Genomic DNA, 19,273 nt, shown 5'->3' with positions numbered 1-19,273 from the left:
GAGTGACCCGATGAAGTGTTGATGCTGTCGATGACCTCCTGAATGGCCTTTTCAGCTCAGCAATGATTTTGCGATTATTGCTATACACCTTGTTTTTAATATAGCGCCACAAAAAGGAGTCGGATGTGTTCAGATCCGGAGAATATGGCGGCCAATCGAAGCTCATGTCAGTGGCTTCTGGGTACCCCAGAGACAGAATGCGGTTCCCAAAGTTCTCCTCCAGGACGTCAAACACTCTCCTGTTTCGATGGCGTCGAGTTCTGTCTTGCATCAACCACATCTTGTCGAAAACAGGGTCACTTTCGAATGGGAATGAATTCATCTTGCAAAACCTTCACTTAGCGTTCGGTAGTCACCCTACGTCAAGGAATATCGCACCGATTATTCTGTGACTGGACACTGAACACCACACAGTCACCCGTCGAGGATGAAGAGACCTCTCGATCGCGAAATGAGGATTCTCAGCCCACCAAATGCGTTATTGACGAACCCATCCAAATGAAAGTGGCCTTCGTAACTAAATTAATGTGTGTGGATCCATACTATGAGTAATTCCCATAATTGCCCCCCCCCCAATAGTTCAATAATTGTCATCCTGTACTCATAGATCAGCCGATGAAATTGTAATTCTATCGGAGATAGCAAAAGACTTGGAAGAGCAGTTCAACAGAATGGTTCTACCCTCAAAAAGTGTTAATAAAATGAACATAAAAATGTAAAATTGGGATTATGGAATGCAGACTGACAGAGGCAAGAACAGCGTTTCTGAGACAAGGAAATTTTTAAGATCAAATTTTAATGTTAAGAATTATTTTTTTAAGGTATTTGTCTTGAACGTAGCCTTATGCAGAATCGAAACGTGGATGATAAACAGTGCAAAGCCTTTCGAATGTGGGCATCGAGAAGAATTCTGAGGATTAAATGTGTAGAGATCAAGTTCGGAAGAAAGAATTTTATGGTACTACTTTGCTAAAAGAAGTAATCGACAGAGCCTGAACATCAAGGAATTGTCAGCTTGTAAATGAGACAAGTATGTGGAGCAAAAACTATAGCTTTGATATAACTTGCAGTAATTATAAAGAGACGAAGAGACTTGCACAAGATATACCAGTGCAGAGAGCTGCATCAAACCAGTCTTTGGACTGAAGGCCGCAACAGCTACAAGATCATGTACTATTGAATACTTAACCAAATAAAAATTACAAATTTTAATTTTGCCCGTGGCGTACAGCAATGCTAACGACGGCTCTGAGTGAAATGTGAACTTAATATGAAGACAATTTCGCTCCGTTACCGCGAAGATTTGTCAATTCTATGTTATACGTTACGGAACCATCGTACGTTCAGCAGACGAAATGCCAAATTCGATAGGAAGGTTTGGACAACACTTATACTATGAATTTCACAGCTCACTTGCGATCCCGAAGCAACTCGATGAAACTGAAAAGAAAAGAGGAGAAGCAACCAAGAAAAATTCCGGATTACAAGGGATCCCGCAGAAATTTAAATAAGTTGTGCGCCCAGACAGTCAGAACACAACAACTGTTACTAGACGTCAGACAGCAAAATGAGATGTTCTGATTCCTGCCGATTCAGAACAACGTTGGTCCAATACTCAACCGAAAAATTACGGAGTTACAGCACGCTGGAATAGTTGTAGGTCAGCAACTTCTGCTAATCAGTACAACGAAAAACCAGTCGGAAATTTTACTCTTTTTGTTCACTCGATGACTACTTTCGAGCCGAGACCTATTTTAAAATTTTCAAAAATTGTATTTCCGAAGACGTGAAAACCATGTCAAAAATGTGCAACGAACATTTACAGCGCGTAAAGATAACTAGTTATCTCTATGCGCTGTTAACTGTTCGTTGCACATGTTTTGCATGGTTTTCACATCTTCGGAAATACCATTTTTGACAATGTTACGATGATTTGAAAATGAGTTTCAGCCAGAAACTAGTCATCGAGTGAATAAGAAAGATAAAATTTGCAACTTTGGACTGGTGTTTCGTTGTACTAAGAAAAGTTACGTACAATATTTACTTCATCATACGTGACGGTATAGGGAAAAATTTATGGCAGTTGGAGATTGACTTTCATCGACAGGGAATTGGACACTGTACACTAAATTAATTTTGGGAATGTTATAAGTCTCTCCTCTAAAGAGGATATAATTGAGTATAGCGAAAACAAACCCTTTTGCATCATTTCTGTCCACTCGGCTGGGTTGGTTTGAACAGAGCACCCTGAATTTGGGTGTTCTGGGTACCGCCGCTCAGTGATTCGCTGACGCAGTCCAGCCTTCTCCTAAATCATAAAAACAGCCCACTGCCAGGAGTCGCCCTTACCAAAGAAAGGCGCACAGTCCACTCAGTTATTCATGCCTAACGCGGAGAGGCTCTGTCGAATACTCGTTATCGAACTCGTTCATAGATCATGTCGATACCGTATTATACTGCCCTCGGAGATGACAAATAGCGACTCGTCGTAAGCAACTCCATTAGGCCTCCTCTGCATTTAGTGACTGCACTAACTCCTCCTTTAGCTGGAACGAGATTTCTCACCACGCCTCTATCTCCCTCCACCTACTGCCTTCTACCCTGCGTCTCCCAGAATCTGTTGATTTATGGTGAACATACGTACCACGCCTGTGGTCTAATTTTTTTCAAAATTTCCTGTGAAAGTATTCTTACAGTCATGTTCTCCTACAAAACGCAGCCTTCGCTACATCTGATATACACTCTGAGGCAGAATAAACAACCGACACACCACTAAGGAGTCATACAAATAGGACAGAAATCAGTAGATGTGCAACACACGTTCCAAATGCTTTCTCGTACACTTCGTTCCTTTGTGCATCAGTTCCTTGGTATATTTGAAAATCCACTAGATGTTTGTGTTTAGGTACATTTGTACCCAAAAGCAATGGGTTTATCTTTCAGAAATTGTTGGCATCCATGCCTGTCGAAATTATCATGCTCTCATCATAATCCAAATCTTGCTCAGACAGAAAGTGGAGACAAAACACTTTTCTTGGCATTTCTATTGGTGAACGATGTTTTCACGTTTTACCTTCTACATTGGTTTGTGTGTTATCACCTGAGTCAGTAGATATCATTAATGTTTCAAATAAGCCTCTTCTCATCATGTTGTGTACCTTTCTATTTCTCGTGTCCAACCTTGAATCCCAATAACATCAGTTCTTGAACAAAGCATATTTATTCTTCTGATTCAGTGATGAAAAATCTCAGTATTTCATCATTTCAAAATAGTTTAAAGCATTCAAGAGGACATAAGCTTCTGTATTTAATTTGATCACTCTCAGGAAATACAGAGTTATCACTTCCCAGATCCTTCTTTCTCCAATCTCAAATTACGGTTTTTAAGCTCTATAGCTTTTCTATTCCATCTGAATTCACATCTTCTGGTTTATCATCGTGAGAACAATCAGTCTTCCGTTGGTCATTACTGCTTCTGCACCAGCATGATATTGCCTTGGTCCAAGACCATCTTCTTCGCCAGAATCTTCGTCCTACTCCACATTAGCTTCAAGAGACTCAATAAATATACATGCTGCATTTTTTTCCTCATCCTTAAGAACATCCAGGATGTGCTTCAGAGACTGATCTCTGATACAAAATCGTTGTATTGACTACCTAGCGTAACGTATGTGCTACACACAATTAAAAATTGGAGTAGACACTATAATATTGAATTACATTTTGTCACTGATCTGCATAATTATTTTCAGCACCAGTAACATTATAATTAAGAAAAAGTTTTAAAAATTGTATGATATTTTGCGACAGAAAATAGTACTTACTTCTTATTCCAAAAAATAAATCTTATTCAGAAAAATTCTTCAGTGACTGAAGCGCCAGACACTGTTCTGTTCCTACTTTCTGCTGCCAGAATCCCGCCTAAATATCAACAATAGAGCATTCTTTTCTGACACATTCAACAATAAGCATTCTAAACCCATGTATAGTTGCCAGCGAGAGACAGCAATGGCAGATTATTATGTGACCTATATGCTATGCTACGCAATAATGGGTTAAGGACGGCTTTAGTTACAAAGTACAACATGAAATGTTATTACATCTCATCCATAAAGGAAGGAAGATCAACTGTCTTGAGATAATGACAATTAATGAACAAATGTCCGTCCACCCAAGCTTAGTACCGAATGACCAGACACAGTTCCACTTCTAACTACGTATACCGCTCATAATCCCATCCAGGCCATAATGCAAAATTATCTCTATTACTCAAATGCTCCATTTTTTCCTTTACTTAGATTCCTCAGATTTTCTTGTCCTGTTAAAAAAATTTACTTCTTATAATCACAGATGCTTCGTTTACCTGCTTAATATCACTAGTATGTCTTATCTGCTTGTAATTTAGGATCTGTTAAAGACCAGATTATTTTATTCAGCCGCACCGTTGGAATATATTACCAAAATATATTGTTCAATTCACTTTCTTCTAAGAACGATTGTTGTAATTTATTATTGAAGTCATTAGTTAATAAGTCACATATTTTATCTTAGTTAAATGATCTTACGTCGCATTTTCACTGAAATAATTCCTTTTGTTTTATTCCTACATCTAACGTTAACATTTGTCACGTCTGCAAAAGGAGATTATCTTTAGCTGCACTAGTTTAAAATGTTTGATCCTACAAAAATTTCACTGCACCACATATCTATCTGTCGAGAGTGTTTTCGTTCATAAAGAATGTAATATTCTCAACTACAAAGATGGGAAGAGCTATGAGGTACGAATGTTGCCGTACTATCAGTTTAAAATGTTATAGTTGGAAAATAAAGACACAAATTACTTTCATAAGAATGGAAAAATTTATACAAGCCGATCTTAGGGTAGACTATTTTGAGTTCTGGGCGAATGTAAGAACACGTGAGGCAATACTGACTGTACGAGTTATTTTAGAAGGTAGTGTGAAGATCAGTAACCTACGTTTATAACATTTTTTCATGCAGAAAACGTTCGATAAGGTTCACCGGAATGCAATCTTTAAAATTTTGAAGGTATCAGGGATAAATCACAGGTAGCGAAAGATTATTTACAGCTTATATAAAAACCAGAGTGCTGTTATAAGAATCGAAGGACATAGAGTTGAGAAGGGAGTGAGAATACAGGTTGCAATCTATCGCCGATGTTATTATTCAATCTGTACATCGAGTAAGCTTTGACGGTTACTATGGAAAAATTTAGAAGAGGAATCAAAATTCAGGGAGAAGAAATTAAACTTCGAGGTTTGCCAATGACATTGTAATTATGTCATATATGACAAAGGCCTTAGAGAAGAAGTTGAATGGAGCACATAGTGTCTTGAGGAGAGGTTCCACGATGAACATCAACAGAGGTAAAACAAACAGTGACGTATTGTAATCTAATTAATTCAGACAATGCTGAGGGAATTACATTAGGAAAGAAGGCACTCAAAGTTGATGGTAAGTTTTGTTGTTTGGGCAGCATGATAACAGATAATGGCTGAAGTAGAGACGATATAAACTGCAGACTGGCAACAGGCAGGAAAGCAGTTCCCAGTACGAGAAATTTGATAATATCTGATACAAATTTAAGTTTTATGATGCCATTTCTATAATTGTTTGTCTGGAGTACAGCTTTTTACGGAAGTGAAGCGTGGGATGTTAACCGCTTTGGATAAGAACATTAAAGCCAGCCTTGGCAGCGTGTGGGCCGGCCTGTTGTTTAGACTTTGTAGCAGACGTTTCGCTGGGAAGCCCTTACACATCTTTCATACAGTCCCGATCTTGCCCCATGCAGTCTCCACATTCTGGAGCCATGAAGAAAGACATTCGTTGCCGTCGATTTGCTTCGGACGAAGAGGTGCATGCCTGGGTAAAATCATGGTTTCGTAGGTAACTGAAAATAGTTTTCCGTGAAGGCATTGAAAGTCTTGTCTCAAAGTGGGATAAAAGTATTAACCGTTATGATTTATTTCAAATAATAAACAGTTTATTTACTTTTTTCCATCTGTCTCTTTTTCATTTGATTGCCCCATACATTAGCTGTTATGCTTGATATTCCATGGTTACTTCTTGTCAAGAAAAGGACAATATGTCTTCAGCGTTAACTCATTAAAGAGCTGCTTTCGAAACTTCAGATTTCTAGAAAGCAAAAGATAAAAAATAAACTCTGCCAATCGTAGATTTATATGGGCACAAATTTTACCTCACTGTTGCTCTGACTCTCTCGCGCTGAGAGCATACTCCGCTTAACAGAGACATATATAGAGGTGGAAGGATAAAAGTTTAACGATTTACAGCTACAAATATAACAGATCTTATTTATGAATGAGTACAGGTGAAGAACGGTCATGACAGTTTCAATTTGACTGATACTTCAGTTAGTATTAGTGCAATATAAAGTAAAGAATGGAGAAATATCGCGTAATGTAATATCTCTGCAGAGGTCAAAATGCACTGTATTTCATTCAAATTACAGTGGTATGTCAGTCTAGTGTCAAATTTATAAAAGCTCTTCAATGAGACCGTAAAACTCACATAACAATTGTATGCGTAGCATCCTCCTATGGTAATACATGAGTACTCGTTTATTGCATTTTGTTGTCAGATTGCTGTTTTTATATACGTATGTGTGTAGAGGACATAAGTGAACATTTGCAGATACGTAGGAACGAGGTGAACGAAAGTTTATTTACAATAACATTCAATGAGACAGAGAATAACAGATGAAATTAGATGTCACAGGAGCTATAGTAAAGATACAGTCTGATATACCACGCTCAAAATTCTACGGAAGAAAACTTGTGACCTCTACATAACATTCCCTAATTATATACATTTTTATCAAATTGGATAGAACAATACTGTATTTATGTGTTAGGGATGTCATAATGTTAATTTTATAAATTGAAAGTTAGATTCTAATATTTTTGGCAAAGTTGACCAATGATTCTGCTGGTGTACATAAACGAACTTTGAGTCTGAGATACATAAACAATCTCTGAGTCTGAGATATTATTGTGGCGAGTAGTAGCGAGTTGTTGAGAGGAGTCGGAAGTGGTCGGACGCAGCCTGCGGTGGAGAGAAACCGCGCGACATGAGAGGTCGGAGCCCGCCGTGATAGTGCTAGGAGCTCCGGAGGAGACTTTGGTATTAATGGCGATTTTTGGTAATTTGCCTTTTTGTTGCACATAGTTGTTCCTTGCTTGCGCAAATGGCTCTGAGCACTATGGGACTTAACATCTGTGGTCATCAGTCCCCTAGAACTTAGAACTACTTAAACCTAACCAACCCAAGGACATCACACACATCCATGCCCGAGGCAGGACTCGAACCTGCGACCGCAGCGGCCACGCGGTTCCAGACTGAAGCGCCTAGAACCGCACGGCCACACCGGCCGGCCTTGCTTGCGCACTGAAGGGATTTTGTCAGATATGTGTATGCATACATTGAGAGTAATAATCGTATATTTATTGTGGCCAGAGACGTTTTTATTGCGTATAGACGTAGTGGAATAATTAAAGTCTGTATAGAGTTTGTCAGCGTATTCGTATCTTTGTCGTGGGCACAGACGTGTTTATTGAGTATAGACATTGTGGGATGATGAAGGTCCTTGTAAAGTTCGTCAGTGTTTAAATAATCTATTTAGTGAACATAGTAAATTAAAATCCTTATTTGGTTCTTTCATTTTTGTACACCGTTTATGGCTAGCTGACCAATCCCCTCCTGATCATTCAATTTCTGTACAAAAAGATATGGCAATAGTTGTTACAATTACTATGACCATGCATTGCACTCAGCATGGATCGCAGTACTGCTTTTGAAACGTTTTTAGCCTGTTAGTGATCACGCAGTTGCAGAGACAAGATGAGGTAAGTTGACTGTTGCGTACAGGAGCATTGCAGAACAGTTGTTAGGAGTTGTTACAGAATATTTTAAAATTCGTAGTCACATGCTTGAGAATTAATTTCTTTCTGATCTGTAGGAATAGCAATTTGTTTTTCTTTGTTCTCAGTCAGATAGGATACAACTACGAACCAATTTCACCTGTCGACCTGTCATTCAGGTTTTCCTTTCGTTGGACAGTTTCCCAGTTAGAAATGCTTCATCTTGCTGCTGCATTTGCAGCATTTTGTAGAGTAGTTCTGGGTCTGTAGTTTAGCGTAGTATTTTTGATGCTTGTGGACTGTTTTTCATTAATTCAAAACTTTTAATCTCAGCTGTTTTCTAGCTCAGAGTTTGTTTTGTAATAGTAAAGTTTCAGTTTTGTGTTAAGATAGTTGTTTTGCTTTTCGTGTCGTTTTCTTTACCGCTGCAACGACAATGGAAATTAGAGCACAGGCAGGAATGGAGAAGACTGTAACGGTAGCTTCAAATGAAGTGTCGGAAAATTTGAGACATGGTGCAGAAAATTATTCTCAGCATATTGGAGTCATGGAACTTTCGAAACAATACTATGAATGACCAAAGTGTAAACTATTATTTGCCAGTCATGCGAACTACTCGAAATTCAGGCGATCAAAATGCCGTAACACAATACGATTTTTTTAAAGAGAGATTCATGTATTGCTTCTACTTCTACAGAGCGAAATAATTTTGTCTTCCCCTCCTTCGGTAGTAACGTTGCACAATGAAATTAGAAAATCAAATGATGAACTTTACGGAAATCGTAAATTCAAGGAAATGTCAGAACGGTAGAAAATTCAGTTACGTGAGAAACTCTGATCTGATATTAATAATCTTGAGTCCAGACTTGACCATGTACAATCTGTAGATATTGTTGACCTGACACAACAGACGGCACAACAAGTATTGCAAATAGAGGAATTAGCACAAAAGTTCGAGTCATTACAGTTGCAGACTAACACTAAAGTTTCAAAGACGCAAAATCAGTTGATGACTGTTGCAAAACGAGTCGAAGAATTATCTTAGAGAGTGACGCTAACGAACAGTGATTCAGATAAAACGTCAGACGATAGTCAGCCGGTTCCGTTTGCTGATACCGAAGGATTTCAATGTCTGCAACTTTTTAAAGAGCGGCGGCTGACGATTAATCAGCAAACTAAACGATACCAGTAGGTTCAATAATCATCACATTGGAAATCACAGTGAACGCACTAATTTTGCAAATGCTAATCACGTCTCTCGTGAGCGTGATACGTTTGCAGGATACAATGACTGGAATACGACTTACGGTGTGGGAGAAAACTCATCATTTCAGAAAAACGATGGTTTTGATCACAAACATTTTATAGCAGTTAAATTACGGAATACATGTTACTTCAACAATATGAAAAAGCAAGGTCATACTGTCTTGGCGAACTGTATCAAAACGCAAATTCGCCTACCGTTAGACACAGATGACTACAACTTCCGATCATCACTGTGTAACGCAGAGAATTAGCTACTGTTGACATTTTAAGTCATGTTACGAGATCTAAACATGGTAATTCATTTGCTTTTGTAGCTGTTCAGCTTACCTATATATTCCTGTCATTCACACCTTTACGGAGAGCTACTGCAATACCTGTTCCTATAGCATTCGTAAAGAATTTTCGGAAAGAAGTAGGGCATGTTGACAAAGTAATTTCTGATAATGGCCCATAATATCGTTGTAATACATGGCTAAATACTACGACACGTAGAAGAATTAAACCAATATTAATATCACGTTTTATGTCATCTTTTAACCAAACCAATCGTAATCAATTGTGGCTCCATAAAAATTCATCGTTGTTAGGGAACTTGAAGTTCATGAATGGCTGGAAACGGTCTCGAAGTAGCCGAATATATTTCCAGTCAATGATCGGTTCAGCTGGTCCAGATGGGCCAGTCTGTTCTATGAAAACACAGCCCACACAATTATGAATCCACCACCAGCTTGCAGAGCGCGTTGTTGACAACCTGGGTGCACGACATCGTAAGCTCTGCGCCACATTTGAATCCTACCTTTAGCTCTTACCAACTGAAATCGGGACTCCACGCATTCTCAGTCTAAGGTGCAACCCATCGGTTCGGGAGCACAGGAGAGGCGCTGCAGCCAATGTCGGCAATGCCGCGCTGTTAGCAAAGGCACTCGCGTCGATCGTCACCTCCCATAGCCTATTAATGCCAAACTTCTAACGTGTACTTTCGTCGTACGTTCCACACTGATTTCTGTGATCATTTCCCGGTGTGTTGCTTGTCAGTTAGCACTGACTGACGCACACAAACGCGGCTGCACTCGGTCGTTAAGTGAAGGCCGTCGGCCACTGCGTTGTCCTTAGTGGGAGGTAATTCCGGAAATGTGCTACTCGTGGCACTGTGGATGTCGCAATATTGAATTCCCTAAGGATTTCCGAACCAGAATGCCCCATGCGTCTAGCTCCAAGTACAATTCCGCGTTCAAAATTTGTTAATTCCCGTCGTGCAGCGATAATCACGTAGGAAACCTTTTCACATGAAACACTTGAGTGCAAATGACAACTCCGCCAATGCATTGCCCTTTTATCTCTTGTAAACGTGATACTGCTGCCGTCTGTATACGTTCATATCCCTATCTCATAACTTTCGTCACTTCAGTGTATGGTAACAACCGCGTTGTGAGCTATATAGTATGTTAACGTAGCTAAATTTGAAAATTTTTAAATATTATTTACTATACGTTATACTTTCACTAAGTAAGGAATGACGAGATACGTTTGAAGTTCTCTAACGCTATAGATACAGCAATAAGGAATAGCGCAGTAGGTAGTACAGTTGAAGAGGAATGGACATCTCTAAAAAGGGCCATCACAGAAGCTGGTAAGGAAAACATAGGTACAAAGAAGGTAGCTGCGAAGAAACCATGGGTAACTGAAGAAATACTTCAGCTGATTGATGAAAGGAGGAAGTACAAACATGTTCCGGGAAAATCAGGAATACGGAAATACAAGTCGCTGAGGAATGAAATAAATAGGAAGTGCAGGGAAGCTAAGACGAAATGGCTGCAGGAAAAATGTGAAGACATCGAAAAAGATATGATTATCGGAAGGACAGACTCAGCATACAGGAAAGTCAAAACAACCTTTGGTGACATTAAAAGCAACGGTGGTAACATTAAGAGTGCAACGGGAATTCCACTGTTAAATGCAGAGGAGAGAGCAGATAGGTGGAAAGAATACATTGAAATCCTCTATGTGGGTGAAGATTTGTCTGATGTGATAGAAGAAGAAACAGGAGTCGATTTAGAAGAGATAGGGGATCCAGTATTAGAATGGGAATTTAAAAGAACTTTGGAGGACTTACGGTCAAATAAGGCAGAAGGGATAGATAACATTCCATCAGAATTTCTAACATCATTGGGGGAAGTGGCAACAAAACGACTATTCACGTTGGTGTGTAGAATATATGAGTCTGGCGATATACCATCTGACTTTCGGAAAAGCATCATCCACACAATTCCGAAGACGGCAAGAGCTGACAAGTGCGAGAATTATCGCACAATCATCTTAACGGCTCATGCATCGAAGCTGCTTACAAGAATAATATACAGAAGAATGGAAAAGAAAATTGAGAATGCGCTAGGTGACGATCAGTTTGGCTTTAGGAAAAGTAAAGGGGCGAGAGAGGCAATTCTGACGTTACGGCTAATAATGGAAGCAGGGCTAAAGAAAAATCAATACACTTTCATAGGATTCGTCGATCTGGAAAAAGCGTTCGACAATATAAAATGGTGCAAGCTGTTCGAGATTCTGAAAAAAGTAGGGGTAAGCTATAGGGAGAGACGGGTCATATACAATATGTACAACAACCAAGAGGGAATAATAAGAGTGGACGATCAAGAACGAAGTGCTCGTATTAAGAAGGGTGTAAGACAAGGCTGTAGCCTTTCGCCCCTACTCTTCAATCTGTACATCGAGGAAGCAATGATAGAAATAAAACAAAGGTTCAGGAGTGGAATTGAAATACAAGGTGAAAGGATATCAATGATACGATTCGCTGATGACATTGCTATCCTGAGTGAAAGTGAAGAAGAATTAAATGATCTGCTGAACGGAATGAACAGTCTAATGAGTACACAGTACGGTTTGAGAGTAAATCGGAGAAAGACGAAGGTAATGAGAAGTAGTAGAAATGAGAACAGCGAGAAACTTAACATCAGTATTGATGGTCACGAAGTCAATGAAGTTAAGGAAATCTGCTACCTAGGCAGTAAAATAACTAATGACGGACGGAGCAAGGAGGACATCAAAAGCAGACTCGCTATGGCAAAAAAGGCATTTCTGGCCAAAAGAAGTCTACTAATATCAAATACCGGCCTTAATTTGAGGAAGAAATTTCTGTGGATGTACGTCTGGAGTACAGCATTGTATGGTAGTGAAACATGGACTGTGGGAAAACCGGAACAGAAGAGAATCGAAGCATTTGAGATGTAGTGCTATAGACGAATGTTGAAAATTAGGTGGACTGATAAGGTAAGGAATGAGGAGGTTCTACGCAGAATCGGAGAGGAAAGGAATATGTGGAAAACAATGATAAGAAGAAGGGACAGGATGATAGGACATCTGCTAAGACATGAGGGAATGACTTCCATGGCACTAGAGGGAGCTGTAGAGGGCAAAAACTGTAGAGGAAGACAGAGATTGGAATACGTCAAGCAAATAATTGAGGACGTAGGTTGCAAGTGCTACTCTGAGATGAAGAGGTTAGCACAGGAAAGGAATTCGTGGCGGGCCGCATCAAACCAGTCAGTAGACTGACGACCAAAAAAGAAAAAAAAATACTTTCACCAATGTGATTTCCTTTACTTTTAATACTCGCATTCGGGAGTACAACGATTCAATCCCGCGTCCGGCCATCCTGATTTAGGTTTTCCGTGATTTCCTTAAATCGCTCCAGGCAAATGCTGGGATGGGTCCTTTGAAAGGGCACGGCCGACTTCCTTCCCTATCCTTCCCTAATCCGATGAGACCGATGACCTTGCTGTTGGGTCTCTTCCCCCTAACAACCCAACTCTTATTTTTAATTATTCCCCCTCTACTTTTAGTAGACCTGAAGATAGCATTTCAACAACTAGTTACCTATCTGACTTTTTTCAGTGCCACGAAGACAAATTTCTAGTAAAGTACTATGGATCGCGTATCTCCTTAATTTGACCAAACCACAGTACTGTGATATTATTTAAATGGGCGCGTACTGCGCACTAGACTGTACGAGCGCTCAGTAAAGACGTGAGGCAACATTTCTGCCCGCGCAAGAGACACTAACGCCCTCCCGTCCGGCCGTGGACCTCATTTACATAACCAGTGAACCAGTCGCCGGCAATAAAGTAATGCGCCCGCTGGAACTAATGCCCACGGAGAGAGAGACTTCTCGGAGCGGGCTCACGCCTCGTGCCTCTCCTTCCCCCCCTGGACACTGGGCTCATTTGCCTCGAACCGAACTCGTAAAATTCTCCTCCCCCTCCCGGACAACCCGACTGATCAATTAGAAGCGGGCGTTCTTCGCACAAAGGGCACAGCTTGTCGGCTGCCGGGCGTGGGACGGCCGCGTGAAATAAAAGCTTCCGATTCGGGCCCGCCATTAAGATAAGCGCGCATTCCGAACCCCGACCTCAGGTCCACCACACATTAGCCGGCTGCGCCCGGCAGCACGCGTCGCCGACCCGACAACACACGTGGGGACAGCGCCGGTCGGTTACACGCTGAGCCGCGCTTCCAAGCAGTGCACCGGCTGCAGTGGGACCGTGTAATTCACTACTCTCGCGTTCTGGAAGAACTGGATTTGAACCTCGTCTGTTATCCTCATTTACATTTTGTGTGCTCTCTCGAGTCATTTTAAGTGAAAATGGGACAGTTATTACTCTCTCACATGTAGTGAAACTCCGTATTTAGAAAATCATTAGAAAGTTATGGTAGAAAGTCCGTGCTTATTGTCCCATCATAACTACATCCAATGTAATTCTTTTCTTAATTCCCTCCAGCGCCGGCCGCGGTGGTTCTAGGCGCTTCAGTCCGAAACCGCGAGACTGCTACAGTCGCAGGTTCGAATCCTGCCTCGGGCACGGATGTGTGCGATGTCCTTAGGTTGGTTAGGTTTAAGTACTTCTCAGTTCTAGGGGACTGATGACCTCAGATGTTAAGTCCCATACTGGTCAGAGCCATTTGAACCATTCCCTCCAGCACATTTCATGACGTAACGGGAATCAGTGATGAATGAATATACTAAACATTATAAAATTCTGAAATTACTTTTCATCTCACACATAACTGTGATGAACTTGGATTGTCATAAGGTGCTTGGATCAGACGAGGGTGCGACGGCCTTTTAACAGTCTGATGACAGAGCGCATACGAGGAGTTAGTAATTATTTCCAGCAGAAAGCAGCAACAGAATTAGAGAAAATTAATCGTGAAAGCCTGATTTAACGCAGAACAATAATGGAGTAAGGGAATTTTTAAAGGAATGCCATCGCGCGGAATTAGCCGAGCGGTCTAGGGCGCTGCAGTCATGGACTGTGCGGCTGGTCCCGGCGGAGGTTCGAGTCCTCCCTCGGGCATGGGAGTGTGTGTTTGTCCTTAGGATAATTTAGGTTAAGTAGTGTGTAAGCTTAGGGACTGATGACCTTAGTAGTTAAATCCCATAAGATTTCACACACATTCCAACATTTTGAAAGGAATGCGATTGGTTAGTTTTTTAAATTGCACTTTAAAAATGTAAATGGAATGTCGAGAAGAAGAAAAGGTAACTGGTATGACGATTATTTTATTTGGCTACATGTGAAAATTTTAAAAATTGTTATGTTTTTTGTTAATAATAAATGTTAAACAGCATGCATGCAATTTTCGTTATAGGTCCTTCCAGTAAATAATGTAAGAAATAATCTGATGTTTTATACTTTTTTCCCTATCGTCTGGAAACTTTGAAACAATTTTAATACCAGTGCTCTCTGTGTCTGATGAATCATCGTTGGAATGCTCTAAGAACAGTCCCATGGAATGCAATGTTTCTTTGGTGTAGTGCAGGTAGCATATGAGTGAAGTACGTTTAGAGAAACTCTGCATGAGCGTCACCATGCTTTTTTGCTACTGTTTTCGCTAGCTGTGATGGACGGGTGCAGTACATAACAGCCAGAACTCTTACGAATTTATCATGGGGATACTTTTTACTTTAGAGGGTATTTCAAAAGATTCATGTCACAAGACTACATATTCTAAATGTCTTACGTGTAAGGTAAATTTTCCCCGGGTTTCTATTTTCGCTACAATCTGTCTTAACACTTGGATACTAGATATAATATCTCACTAGGTGTAACAACGGTCTCTGTCAAACAATGATTACTGGGAAATCAAAGTCTGAGGCTGAAACGAACATTGTCCACGAAATCGTATACTGTTTTGCGTGAACTAACCCGCAATTACTCTCGTGTCTATGGGTAATCGTCCTTCCAGGATAACATGCTGTGTTCTGTTTATTAAGATGTCATCAGCCCAGACAAAACCCACGTTGGATGTAATGAACATACAGCAAAATTGTGGTGACAAGAGATCCACATATATTGGAAAAAGAACATCATTATCTGCCAAAGGAACAGAGGCCTGTTTCCTGTCTCGTCGCAATTTATTCACACTGTGTTTTCCTTTTGTTAAACTTCATTTCTAACAAAGAAAGCGTACTAAAAGTACGAAGGCGTGATGCAAAATAACGTTTCTGAATTTTTATGTAAAAACTCTTAAGGCTTTTTTTTTTAAATAACTCCACTCACAAATTACATATTCATTCTTCATGTCCACGTACAATACCGGAAAAAATTAGGACACCCTCTTAGAGGTTTACAATTCAATCAGGATTTATTGTTGCAAAAAGGCATGTTGAGTACATGAAATTATTACGTTTACAGATCAATAGCACAACCGACTCTGACGTACCAGGAATCGACCCATGCTGAAAAACCCATGTTAGTACGTGTTGGAGTCTCCACAGGCGGCAGTGCAGGCGCTAATATTGGTAACTAATCGATCATACAGATGGCGAACACTATCCTGTGATACGTTATGCCACGCCTTCTCGATCTGTTTACGTAGCTCTATAAGGGTTCTTGGCTGACGAGTCGCTCGAGTCACTTCTCGTCCCATCATGTCCCACACTTGCTTGATTGAAGACAAGTCCGGAGATCGTGCTGACCAGGAAGCAGCTGCAAGTCTTGCAGAGAGTGTCGAGTTTTGCGGGCAGTGTATGGGGGAGTACTTTTTTCTTTTTGAGTCATCAGCCTTAGGGGAGGAGGGGAAAGGAAGTAGGCCGTGCCCTTTCATAGGAACCACCCCGGCATTTGACTGAAGCGATTTACGGAAATCACGGAAAATCTAAATCAGCATCATTGTAAGTAGGCTGTTTAGGTTTTTATATTGGTAACGCCACGCAGCGCTCTGTATGAAAATCACTGGCTGTACTGTGTGCAGTCTGTGGGTGGTTGGCATTGTTGAAATATTCGCTATTGTAGTGTTGGGTAGCTGGATGTGAACACCGTGTAGCGTTGCGCAGTTGTTGGTGAGCCGCCAGCAGTGGTGGATGTGGGGAGAGAAACGGCAGAATTTTGAGAGCGGACGATCTGGACGTGTGTCCATCAGAAAGAGTAAATTATATATATATATATATATATATATATATATATATATATATATATATATATATATATATATATATAAGGAATCTGGGACATTATTAAGGTAAATACACTGTTTGTTCTCTGTCAAAATCTTTCATTTGCTAACTATGCCTATCAGTAGTTGGTGCCTTCAGTAGTTAGAATCTTTTATTTAGCTGGCAGTATTGGCGCTCGCTGTATTGCAGTAGTTCGAGTAACGAAGATTTTTGTGAGGTAAGTGATTCATGAAAGGCATAGGTTATTGTTAGTCAGGGCCATTCCTTTGTAGGGATTTTTAAAAGTCAGATTGTTTGTCAGTTTAGTGTTGATCAGAATAAGTAAAGAGAGAAATGTCTGAGTACGTTCAGTTTTGCTCAGCTGTTTGAAAATCAAATAATATAAGAGGTTCGTAAGTACAGTAATTCATTAATTTTTGTAAGGGGACGTTTCAGAATGATCGAACGCGTGTTTGAACCGTCGTCCTCCAGAATGCGAGTGCAGTGTAATTTCCTGACGATTGCACAGTACAGTACAGAGTTGGTCGTTGCATCATGAATGAGCACAGCAAACAGAATAATCCATTCAGAGTTCCAGACGACCGTCGCTATGACTTTGCTAGCTGAGGGTGCCGCTTTGAACTACTTCTTTGGCGGAAAGATGGTGTTGTGCCACTCGATGGATTGCCGTTTTGTTTCCTTTTCGAAATGATGCATCCATGTTTCGTCTCCTGTGGCGATGTTTCACAAAGAATTGTCACGATCATCCTCGTAACACGCAAGCGATTCCACACAGATGGTCATTCATTGCTCTTTATTGTCTTCGCTTAGGAGCGAGTAACCTAGCGGACACTGACCGTGAAAAGAGATGTCTTGCATATCTTATTGAACGCCTCCTCGTAATTAAATGACAGTAGGAACCCAAAGATATTCGTTTTGAGTTGTAAATTACTATTTTTCACTTTTTATATTGGCACTAACTGTCGATAAATGAAACTAGCGCTGCCTGCATCACTCTGGTTAATCATATGCGACATGAGACACCCTTGCAGATTAAAACTGTGTACCGGGTTCTGACCCAAACTAGGACCTGTCCATTTCGTGGGCAAGTGCTTTATCTACTGTGCTACCCAAGAACAGGAATAACTCAGTCGGTAGAGCATTTGCCCGTACAAGACCAGTCTGTCACACAATTTCAGCGCACACTCCCCTGCAGAGTGAAAATTCATGCTGGCGTGTTATAAGCTTCATCAGATATAGCAGATTCATTATTTAACTTTCAGTGCTCACGACCTTCTCGCACCTATCCCAAACGCCATTTTTATCAACAGTTTTCGGTACACTAGTGCTTCATTCGTGTTCGGTCCCTTCATTACTACCGTCCGAACCACAATGAGTTGGCATCCTTTCTTCGGGTTCGTCAACTTGCGTCGCACGCCGTGTTCACGTGAACAGTCTTTTTTTTCTTTTCTGCAGAAAAATTTTTATATTTTAGAAGAGAACTGTAGTTACAAAAAAATATTCCTCGTAAAATTCTATACAGAAAAGATCTTATGCCCTTTTTTAAGTTGGACGTATAGTTCCAGAAATAGAAGAGATGGATTACAATTATGTTAATGCAAAATTCAGAAGCTTGTTTGTTTAGTCAGTTATGTAAGTGAAAAGAGTAATTAACTATACCGAAATATTTCGTATGAAATTTCTTTTATATTCTGAATTGTTGAAATCAGGATTAGGAGCCCAACAATGAAAACGACGTCCCACTTCCATTCGCTCACCGCTGACCTGCCACCGTCGCTGCCGTTTCTCCCTACACGTTTCCAGTTGACTTCGGTTATTTCGTGAACTTATTAAAGCTGTACCAACAATTGAGTCTGTGGTGTTTATTCTTATCTCTTTTCTTTTCTGTGGACTGAGACAAGAGCAGTGCTGGATCCTAACATCTGTTTTGTTCACGGTAAGTCTACTTCGGAAAGAAGGTCATCAAAAGTGGCCAAGGGACTGGAAACTTTGAAACACGTCAGCAAGGAACGGAAGGATGAGGCTCTTACTCTTCTACAAAACGTTAGAATTACTTAAGTGCATAAGGTATGCCAATGTGAATAAACTGAATTTGGAGAAGTTGGTAATCGCGATATGATGCCGATCTGTTCGTGTTATTTCACTTTGTCAGCAGAGCACAGCAAAGCATTCCACTTCTTCCAGCCGGCCGCTGTGGCCGAGCGGTTCTAGGTGCTTCAGTACCGAACCGCGCTGCTGCTTCCGTCGCAGGTTCGAATCCTCCCTCGGGCATGAATGTGTGTGATGTCCTTAGGTTAGTTAGGTTTAAGTAGTTCTATGTCTAGGGGACTGATGACCTCAGATATTAAGTCCCATAGTGCTCAGAGCCATTTGAACCACTTCTTCCGTGATTCCAAGTCTCGAGCTGCAAGTGGTAGGTGCAGTTCTGAAGGCTATTTTTCATCTTTGGGAAAAAAGAAACTGCGGTATTTATTAAAATTGCCGCTGTAAAATAATAATAGTAATTTCTACATATTTTTACCAGTTCCAGCCGTGTGTTGATCATGCACCCTTGAAGAACGTGTGCTTTCATTTACATCCAGTTTGCTGCCATATTGGAACGCGTATTTTGACTTGCATCTCACCCCGATACATAGGA

Source organism: Schistocerca serialis, chromosome 4 (assembly GCF_023864345.2).
Source record: "Schistocerca serialis cubense isolate TAMUIC-IGC-003099 chromosome 4, iqSchSeri2.2, whole genome shotgun sequence".
NCBI classification, from domain to species: domain Eukaryota; kingdom Metazoa; phylum Arthropoda; class Insecta; order Orthoptera; family Acrididae; genus Schistocerca; species Schistocerca serialis.
This window is presented reverse-complemented; position numbering follows the sequence as displayed.